This window comes from Corvus brachyrhynchos, unplaced genomic scaffold, assembly GCF_000691975.1.
Source record: "Corvus brachyrhynchos isolate BGI_N302 unplaced genomic scaffold, ASM69197v1 scaffold89, whole genome shotgun sequence".
Lineage (NCBI taxonomy): Eukaryota > Metazoa > Chordata > Aves > Passeriformes > Corvidae > Corvus > Corvus brachyrhynchos.
The window spans coordinates 1,305,104-1,313,605 of record NW_008246063.1 but is presented as its reverse complement, the minus strand read 5'-3'; positions in this window follow the sequence as shown (position 1 = coordinate 1,313,605).

The following is an 8,502-nucleotide window of genomic DNA, read 5'->3' as shown; positions in this document are numbered from 1 at the left end:
ACAGCCCGGCCTCCAGCGGGGCAGGGGAAACGGCTTTGGGATCCCAGCGTTGTTTCCAGCAGAAAGAAAAACGGCCGAAAAAAAGGAACCAGCAGCTCCTTTCTCTGCAGCTTCTCTCTCTGGACGCTGAGAGCGAACTGAACCCACACTCAGGTGAAACAAAAGAGTGGCCAGGCCCTTTTGTCTTCTCTTAAGCACCCCGCGATTTATCGTCTTAGTAACAGAATGGGGTTAACGGAAAAAAAAAAAACTAGATCTCTTAAAACCCCAACACTGTGCCATGGCCTCACCACCCTCACAGGGAAGAATTTCTTCCTAATAACTAATCTAAAACTACCCTTATTCAGCTTAAAGCCACTCTCCCTTGTCCTGTCACTCCAGACTCTTGTAAAAAAGTCTCTCACCACCTTTTTTGTCGGCTCCATCCAGGCACTGGAAGGCCACAATTAGGTAACCCCAAGCCTTCTCTTCTCCAGGCTGAACAATCCCAATTCTCTCAGCCTTTCTTCACAGCAGAGCTGCTCCATCCCTCTGATCATCCTGGTGCTTCCTCTGGACTCTCTCCAACAGCTCCATGTCCTTCCTGTGCTGGGCCCCAGGGCTGGAGGCAGCTCTGCAGGTGGGGTCTCACATGAGTAGGGCAGAGTGGCAGAATTCCCTCCCTCACCTGCTGCCCACCCTGCTTTGGATTGGCTTTCAGGACTGCAAATGCACATTTAGAAAATACCTTTCCACTCTGGCTTTTGGGAAGAGGAATATTCACTACTGACTTTGTTGAAATCTCTGCTGCAAATATATCAGACCCGCTTAGGGCTGGAGTGTGGGGTTGGATTGGGACCAGGATACTTTGTTAGGCTGAACACGCTCCCTCTGGAATAGTGCCCACAGGGGGATGGCAGCACCTTCTGCAGCTTCATTTGTCTGTGCTGCTGTGCCTGACAAAAAACAGCATCTTGAGTGAAAAGCAGGCTCAATCCCAGCATCTCCCCCAAGTGAGGATAACCAGGGAGCTTAAGAGACGGAACAGTCTCTTTTTCCTCCTTCCCTGTGGGCAGGAGATGGAGCTGGCTTAGTCTATGTGTCTTTTTCTTTTTTTTTTTCTTCCTATTTTTTGTCTTTTTTTGCACAAGCAGAGATGGTTAGACCCAAAAGACAGACTGGTACAAGTCCTAGTCCTTTTTACATCAGCTAATTATGCACTTGTCACCTTGTCCATAACATTTTTGGTACAGGGACATGCTCTGGAAGGATTCTTCCAACCATCCATCCATGTCCTGTGTGCTGCTGGATGGCCCAGCCAGGGTCTGTATCCAAACCAGCTTGTCACGAACTAGTTTGGCGTTTTCCCTGGGTTTTTTCTGCACTGGAGACATTTCCACTGGGCACCCAATACTCTCCATGTGTTTCACAGTTATATTTAGCTCAAAAGTATCTGACTCAACAAGTAAGAAAAATTGCTCTTCACAGATATGTGTTAATCTGAGGAAGACAGGCACTGAAAACCAGTATAAAATCTATTATTCCAAATTCCTTTGGAAATTGCTAAAAAACCTAACCCAAACCAAAACTGTTTTTGTGGCCTAGTGTTGTGCTTAGAATTTCTGATGAGTTCAGGCTGATTTGAGTTGTCATCTGGTTTAGTGACCAGCCTTTCCTTTTAAATGTCAGTCCCAAGCAAGCAAATCCTAGAACCGTTTCTCCTTTCTGTGCTGGAATTCACATCCAAGCGCCCTTTTAAATATGCTCTGGTGAACTTTTTCTTGGTAGATTTGTCTAAATCCCTGCCAATGGAGAGACATCCATCCTGGAAAATGGGGAAGGTGCATCCCCAGCTCCTAACAACCACCTGTGTAGGGCTTATATGTCAATATGAGCACATTTGACCAAAGGAAAGGTCATGCTTGTGTTCAAATGTGGGACCATTGCTACTACAAGGCCATTTGTTTGCACATTTTGGGTTGTATTTTTCTTCCAGTTGTGCATCACTATCGAGTTTATATCTGTGAAATGTATCTGTGAAGACAAAGATATCTGGGAAACCCAGGAGATGAATCATGAATTGTTAAAATAACGATATAATCTATAAATTTCTGTCCTGTCTATGCCCTGCTTCAGCAGAACCTCAAGGAAGACAAAGCAGAAGAATGGTCTCTGCCCCAAAACCTTTCAATGTGCAATGTTTGACACCATTAACTGGCTTCAACACCATCACACATGTAAAAATATTACAATTGTGCTATTTGACTAAATATTTTAGTGACGTGAGGAAAGACATGGTGTCTTCCAAGTTTTCTGTGCAGCTTGAAGCAAACCAGCTTACTGAGCAAAAAGAAAGTGGATTCAGGGCAGCAATATGCAGCTGTATTGAGTAGCATGTTCTGAGTCTCTTCCCATTATTTCAAGCCATTCCTACACTCCTGTGGAGTTGCTGATTTTGTGAGTTTGAACATCCCTGGAGACCTTTATTGCCATTTCACCAAGCCTTTACAAACTCCTGCGCTTTTTCCAGCAGGGTTGCACTGGAGTCAGGGGTAAAGTCATAGAGTCTTAGAATTATCGAGGTTGGAAAAGACCTACAAGATCATCAAATCTCTAGGAGCTGAAGGAAAACCAGGGTGGTGCTTGCAACAAAACATCCAGACACAATTGTTCCCATGTCCCCACACACCAGTAGTGCAGAAAAACAGGGCCATGCCTGCCTTGTGTGAAAGATTTCTGTGTCCCTTGATATGGGACATTTTTCTCCCTCCCTGCTCCAAATAAACAAATTAAAATGAAGTCTCCTCTGTTTTCTCCTGTCTCCAGCACCAACGGATGCCTCAGCTTGGGCTTTAGCTGAGTCTGCTGATCCCAGACTTACCCCAGTGGATCCAGCACTCAATAGTCCTGAGAGACTTGTGAGGTGAGGAGTGGAAAGACAAGGATTGAAATCAGCAATATTCTGATTGTAAAAATCTGCTTGTAAATGTGGGTTTTGATGTAAAAACACTATTGTTAGAAAGAAAAAAAAACCAAACAAGGAAGCAAACATGGTTCATTATGTTCTAAATGAGCCTCTGGATAGAGCAGCTTTCTTCAAGGGAAATGTAGAAAGAAGATGTCATTTATGAAGACAGAAAGGACACAACAAACCAGCACAGGGGCTTTTAGGTTGTGTTGCCAAGACTGATCAAAGTGAGGCAGAATTAGGGATCTGGAATTGTCCCCGGGGTCATCTCTCCATTGCCACATTTCTGGACCATGATTGTTCTCTGTATTAATCTCCTCAGGTCCATGTTTTCCAAAGCAGATAAACAGCTTTTACAAGAAAGCTACATTATTGGTTCTAATGTGCCTCTTGGATTGCCTTCCAGATTTTCCAGCAGCCTCCAAAGGCTGTGCCTAAACCAAAAATCCTCTCAAACCAGAGGGGGAAATGGTTTCTAGAGTTTGTGGTCTCCCTAGGTATGGTGGAAAATACCTTTGAGTGTAAATGGTCTTGCTTTCCATTAAAGTACATAATGACAATAATGAGTCTTTAGGTTTTATTCAAACTCCACCAATTTCTAGCATTAAAGTGGGCTATAAAACCTGAACTGAAAAAAAACAAGAACTAAAAGAAAAAGCAAACAGAAGAGAAAACCCACACGAGAGTCGCACTGGTTGCATATTTTGAGGTTAACATGACATGACTGTGTCTCTTAAGCTCGTTTAAACATTTAATTTTGTTCTCTTGTTCCATGCCTGAGTACATGTGGATTTCACAGAGGTTTAACAGGACAGAAGAAAGTTACCCATAATTGAAACAGGTTTTATGCACAAGTCATGATGTTGTGTTCAACACTTAGAGGTTGTTTAGACACTTTAGACGTGTTCTTTCTGTCTAAAGTGACTTATTTTCAGATTAAGGGAAGCAGCTGTGAGAAGAGACAGAAGAGTTCCTTAGAAGAGCACCACCAACAAATGGTTTGCTGAAATCTGTTCAGAGTGATTAATCTTAAAACTTTAGATTTAATAATGCAAAGTACAGAAGGACTCATCCAGCATAAAATAATAGAACGGTTTGGATTGGAAGGAACCTTAGAGAGCATCCAGTTCCAACCCCCTGCCAAGGGCAGGGACCCCTTCCATTAGACCAGGTTGCTCAGAGACCCATCCAACCTGGCCTTGAACGTCTCCTGGGATGGGGAGTCCAAGACCTCTGTGGGCAACCTGTTTTGGTGTCTCATGATCCTTATAGTAAAGAATTTATTCTTAATATCTATTCTAAATAAAATGTACCTTGTTTCCATTTAGGACCATCTCCCCTTGTCCTGTCACTCCATCCCCTTGTTCAAAGTTCCTCTCCCACTCTCTTGGAACCCCTTTAGGAACTGGAAGGGGCTCTTAGGTCTCCCTGGAGCCTTCTCTTCTCCAGGCTGAGCAGCCCCAACTCTCCCAGACTGTGTCCAGAGCAGAGGTACCCCAGCCCTGTGATCAGTTTAGTGGCCTCCTCTGGACTTGTCCCAATGCATTGATCTCCTTCCTGTGCTGGGAACCCCAGAGCTGGATGCAGAACTCCAGGTGGGATCTCACCAGAGCAGAGTAGAAGTGGAGAATCCCCTCCCTGCCCTCCTGGTTGTGCTGCTTTAGATGCAGCCCAGGATCCAGGTCATGGCTTTTAAAACCATCCCTGCACCTGCAGAACTTTTGAGCTTTGCTGGAAGCCTTTGCAGAGCCTTTCTGAACACGTGCAGCAGGGAAGGATGAGTCGTGTGCTGGTACCACCTGGCTCCAGAGCCAGGCTCATCCCAGCTGCTCTCGGTGATTTATGGCAGGAGGCAGAGATAAGTTACCTGATAAATGACTCCTCCATTATCATAAACAGACGTGTCCCAGCATAGATTATAGTTACATCTGAGGGAAAATAAAACAAACACAAATGTTACAAGGCTGAGACTGGGTGAATGGTTTATTTAATCCTAATAGGTTTTTATTTCCTTATTCAGTATTAATCCCACCTTCCACTGAGGGGTTTCCAATTTCAACAGGCTATACATTAAGGGATCAAACTTGTTTTACATATGCTTATGTCAAATGATTTACACAGTTACAGGATCAACCTTTGATTTCAGGATGCTCAGGTCAAATACAGAGATTGGAAACTACAGATTTCCACTCATGTGAGCAGGAAAGAAACAGACCCTCAAAGGTGCTGAGCACTCTCCAACTCCGTTGGTTTCTGGGGGAGCCTGGAAGTACTTGGCCTCACAAGAATTAGATTTGGGAGGTGATTTGAAATGTTTAAGTCTGAAAAATGAGGTTAGAAACCACCAATTTGTGAACTTTAGGAGATTTTTTTTGTGCTTGTTTCTTCTGACATCTGTGAAAAGCTGACTTGGATACTTGTATGTAAAGAAACCAGCTGGGTTTTGGGAACATGGGGACAAGAAAGTGACTGTGGTGGGTTGACCCTGGCTGGATGTCAGGTGCCCTCCAAAACTGCTCTGTCAGTCCCCTCGGCTGGACAGGGAAGAAAGAAAAAATAATGAAAGGCTCCTTGGTTGAGGAAAGGACAGGGAGAGATCAGTCACCAGTTACCCTCAAGGGCCAAACAGTCTGGACTTGGGGAAATTAATTTATTTTAATGCAAATGAAATCAGGAAGGGTAATGAGAAATACAAATAAACTTGCAACAGTAAGTTGCGTATTCACTCAATATGATACTTTGGGCTAGAAGTGTCAATTCATTGAAATCAGACTTCAGTGTGTGGAAAAGAAGTGTTTTAATATAAGGAGAAAAGGAGGTGAATAAAAATCCCAAACGTTGCTACTTGAAAATTATTTTGAATTTTTGAAGTTAACCTCGTGATATTAAAGCAATAACAAAGTGGAAATTTAAGTTGAAATCAAAGTAACATCTTTTGTCTGGCCTGAATTAAATTCACATTCCCCAGCTGCTGGTTTGTGAAAGTGAACCCAGAATTTTGAGCTTATTTCGGGCTTTTGTGACGGTCGCTTGAGAGATCTTCAACGTTTTTTCCAGTATGGAAAATGGTTTTCTTGTTCAACTCCTCAGGTATCATCCCTGTGAAAGGGGATAGACAATCCTGTAGAGCACAGAGGGATTTTGCATTTCAAGCTCTGTCTGCCAGTGCTCAGGCAAGGAGGCTTTTCTTGCTTTCTCCATTGATTTAGGAGTTCTCATTCTGAGTGCATTGTAACTACAAGGAAATGAAATTCTCTCGCTTTCTGCTAAAATAAGAAGATTTACTTGTGGAAACAACTCTGTAAATACCACGTACTGCCATCTATGGCTCTGCTTGGGAAGCACATTGAGAGCCCTGCAAAGGAATCTGCTTTTCCACCATCAAAGAAACCTTTCGTGCTAACCAGGGTTTTAAACGAGTGGCTCGCAGCTTCCAGCAGCTGGTGTGGGAAAACAAATTCCCAGGGGAAGGGGAATCTCAATCCATCCCTCTCCTGCTGGTTTGGTGCCAGGGTCAGCAATAGATGCCAAGAGCTTGGAGGGGGGTTGCAGGTCAGCAGGAAAGCAGCTGGAGAGCAGCACGAAGGAATTCCAGGCACTCTGCACAGGAGATTGGCTTCATCACGGATCCAGCTTAAATTCCTCTATCCTAACACCTGAGCACAGGGAATAAACCAGAGGATTAGGGATGTGTGTTCTCCTGCAAGACTGTGACCTTGTTGGCATGGTGGAGATGTGGTGGGATGGCTCCTTTGACTGGATTGGGATGACTCCTGTGACTGGGGGGAGGGAATGGAAGGATACAGGAAGAACAGGAATAGGAATTCTCTTCAGGAAGAATAGGCATAGGGGGTGAGGAGGGGCTGTGTCCCTGTGTGTTGAGGAGCAGATGGAACACACAGAGCTTTGCCTGAGGGTGGAAAAGGAGCTGAGGGAGAATTTATGGGTCAGGATTAAGGGAGGGCAGGGACAGGTGACATTAGAGTGGGGTCTGCTACAGGCTGCCCAGCCAGGAGGACCTGGGGGACTTGGAGCAACCTGGTCAAGTGGGAGGTGTCCCTGTCCATGGCAGGGGGTGGAACTGGATTATCTTGAAGGTCTCTTCCACAGAAACCATTCTGTGACTCTGAAAACAAGCTGTAATTATTATTGCCGTTGTTATATTTAGAAGGTGTTCAGCACTTTCCCTCTTGAAGAAAGTTTCTAAACAAGGATAAGGAGGAGATGAGCACTTGTTGCTAGAGAAATTCTCTTTATTGTGACCATTTGGGAAGCTCCAGTTTTGTCCTCCTGGCAATAACATCAAAGTGCACTTTGCTTTTGCCCTCACTCGGTTCTCAGCCTCTGGTTCCTGGATCTTCACTAGCTTTTGGGCTTTCCACAGGAGGGAGCGTCCCTCTCCCTCCATATCTGGCCCAAACTGATGTGTAAAGCTCCTGAGATCCCCACAAGATTCTGTGTGTCAGGGGAATGGACACAGGGAGGAGTTGTGGGGAAGAGGAAGAGGACGCTGAAGCCACAGTGGATACAGGTGGTCCTTGTGGAGTGGGAAAGAAGAAGGAATTCATTAATGTCTCCTTCCCACCCCTTCCTTTCCTTGGCAGGGAGAGGAGAAAGAGGAAATTTCAGGATCAGTTCAAGGCTCTGGAAAAAGAGAGGAGCTGTGAACATCTGGGCTTGGGGCTCCATCACTCCTGCGTGCTGCCAGAGCCAGCATCAAAAATGCTTTCAAAGGGGGGTTCCATCCTCTCCTCTGATGATCCAAGAGCTTTGGGACTCTGGGAATAGCTTGGCTTCCTCACCAAAGCTGCAGTCATTCATCCAAGCTCCCTCCACCATCACTGGCCATGACCATACCTGTGCCGGTGCTTGTTCCCCTCACTAACACCCTTTTGTTTGGGCATCCCTGTCCCTGGTGTGCAAAGCAGGCTGGTCAGGGGAGAGAACTGGAGTTAGGATTTTCCATGCTTGGGAAAGCTGGAACTTCTGCCTTGCCTCACTTTATAAGTCTATAAAATGGGCTTGATGCTAAATTCCTGTTTTTGGAGAATTCTCTCAGCACACTGTCCAAAAATGGAGGAGTTTGAGCAAAGACACTCCTTGAACACAGACAATTCCTACACTTAATAAATCCAGCCCATTGGAGGAGGAACAGGATTTTTCTCCTTGCCCTTAGGAGAGGCTGGGATTGCTGGGTTTGACCTGTGATACATAAGCATAAACTCTCCTGAGCAGCCACTGCCAGCAGAAACCACAGCAATGAAAAGTCATTAAAAATATATAAAAATTGACAACAACAACAAAAGCGAGGTGGAAAGCACAGCAGTCATGTGAAGCCCATTGGAGGAGGAACAGGATTTTTCTCCTTGCCCTTAGGAGAGGCTGGGATTGCTGGGTTTGACCTGTGATACATAAGCATAAACTCTCCTGAGCAGCCACTGCCAGCAGAAACCACAGCAATGAAAAGTCATTAAAAATATATAAAAATTGACAACAACAACAAAAGCGAGGTGGAAAGCACAGCAGTCATGTGAGAGGCAGGCATGGGAAAATCC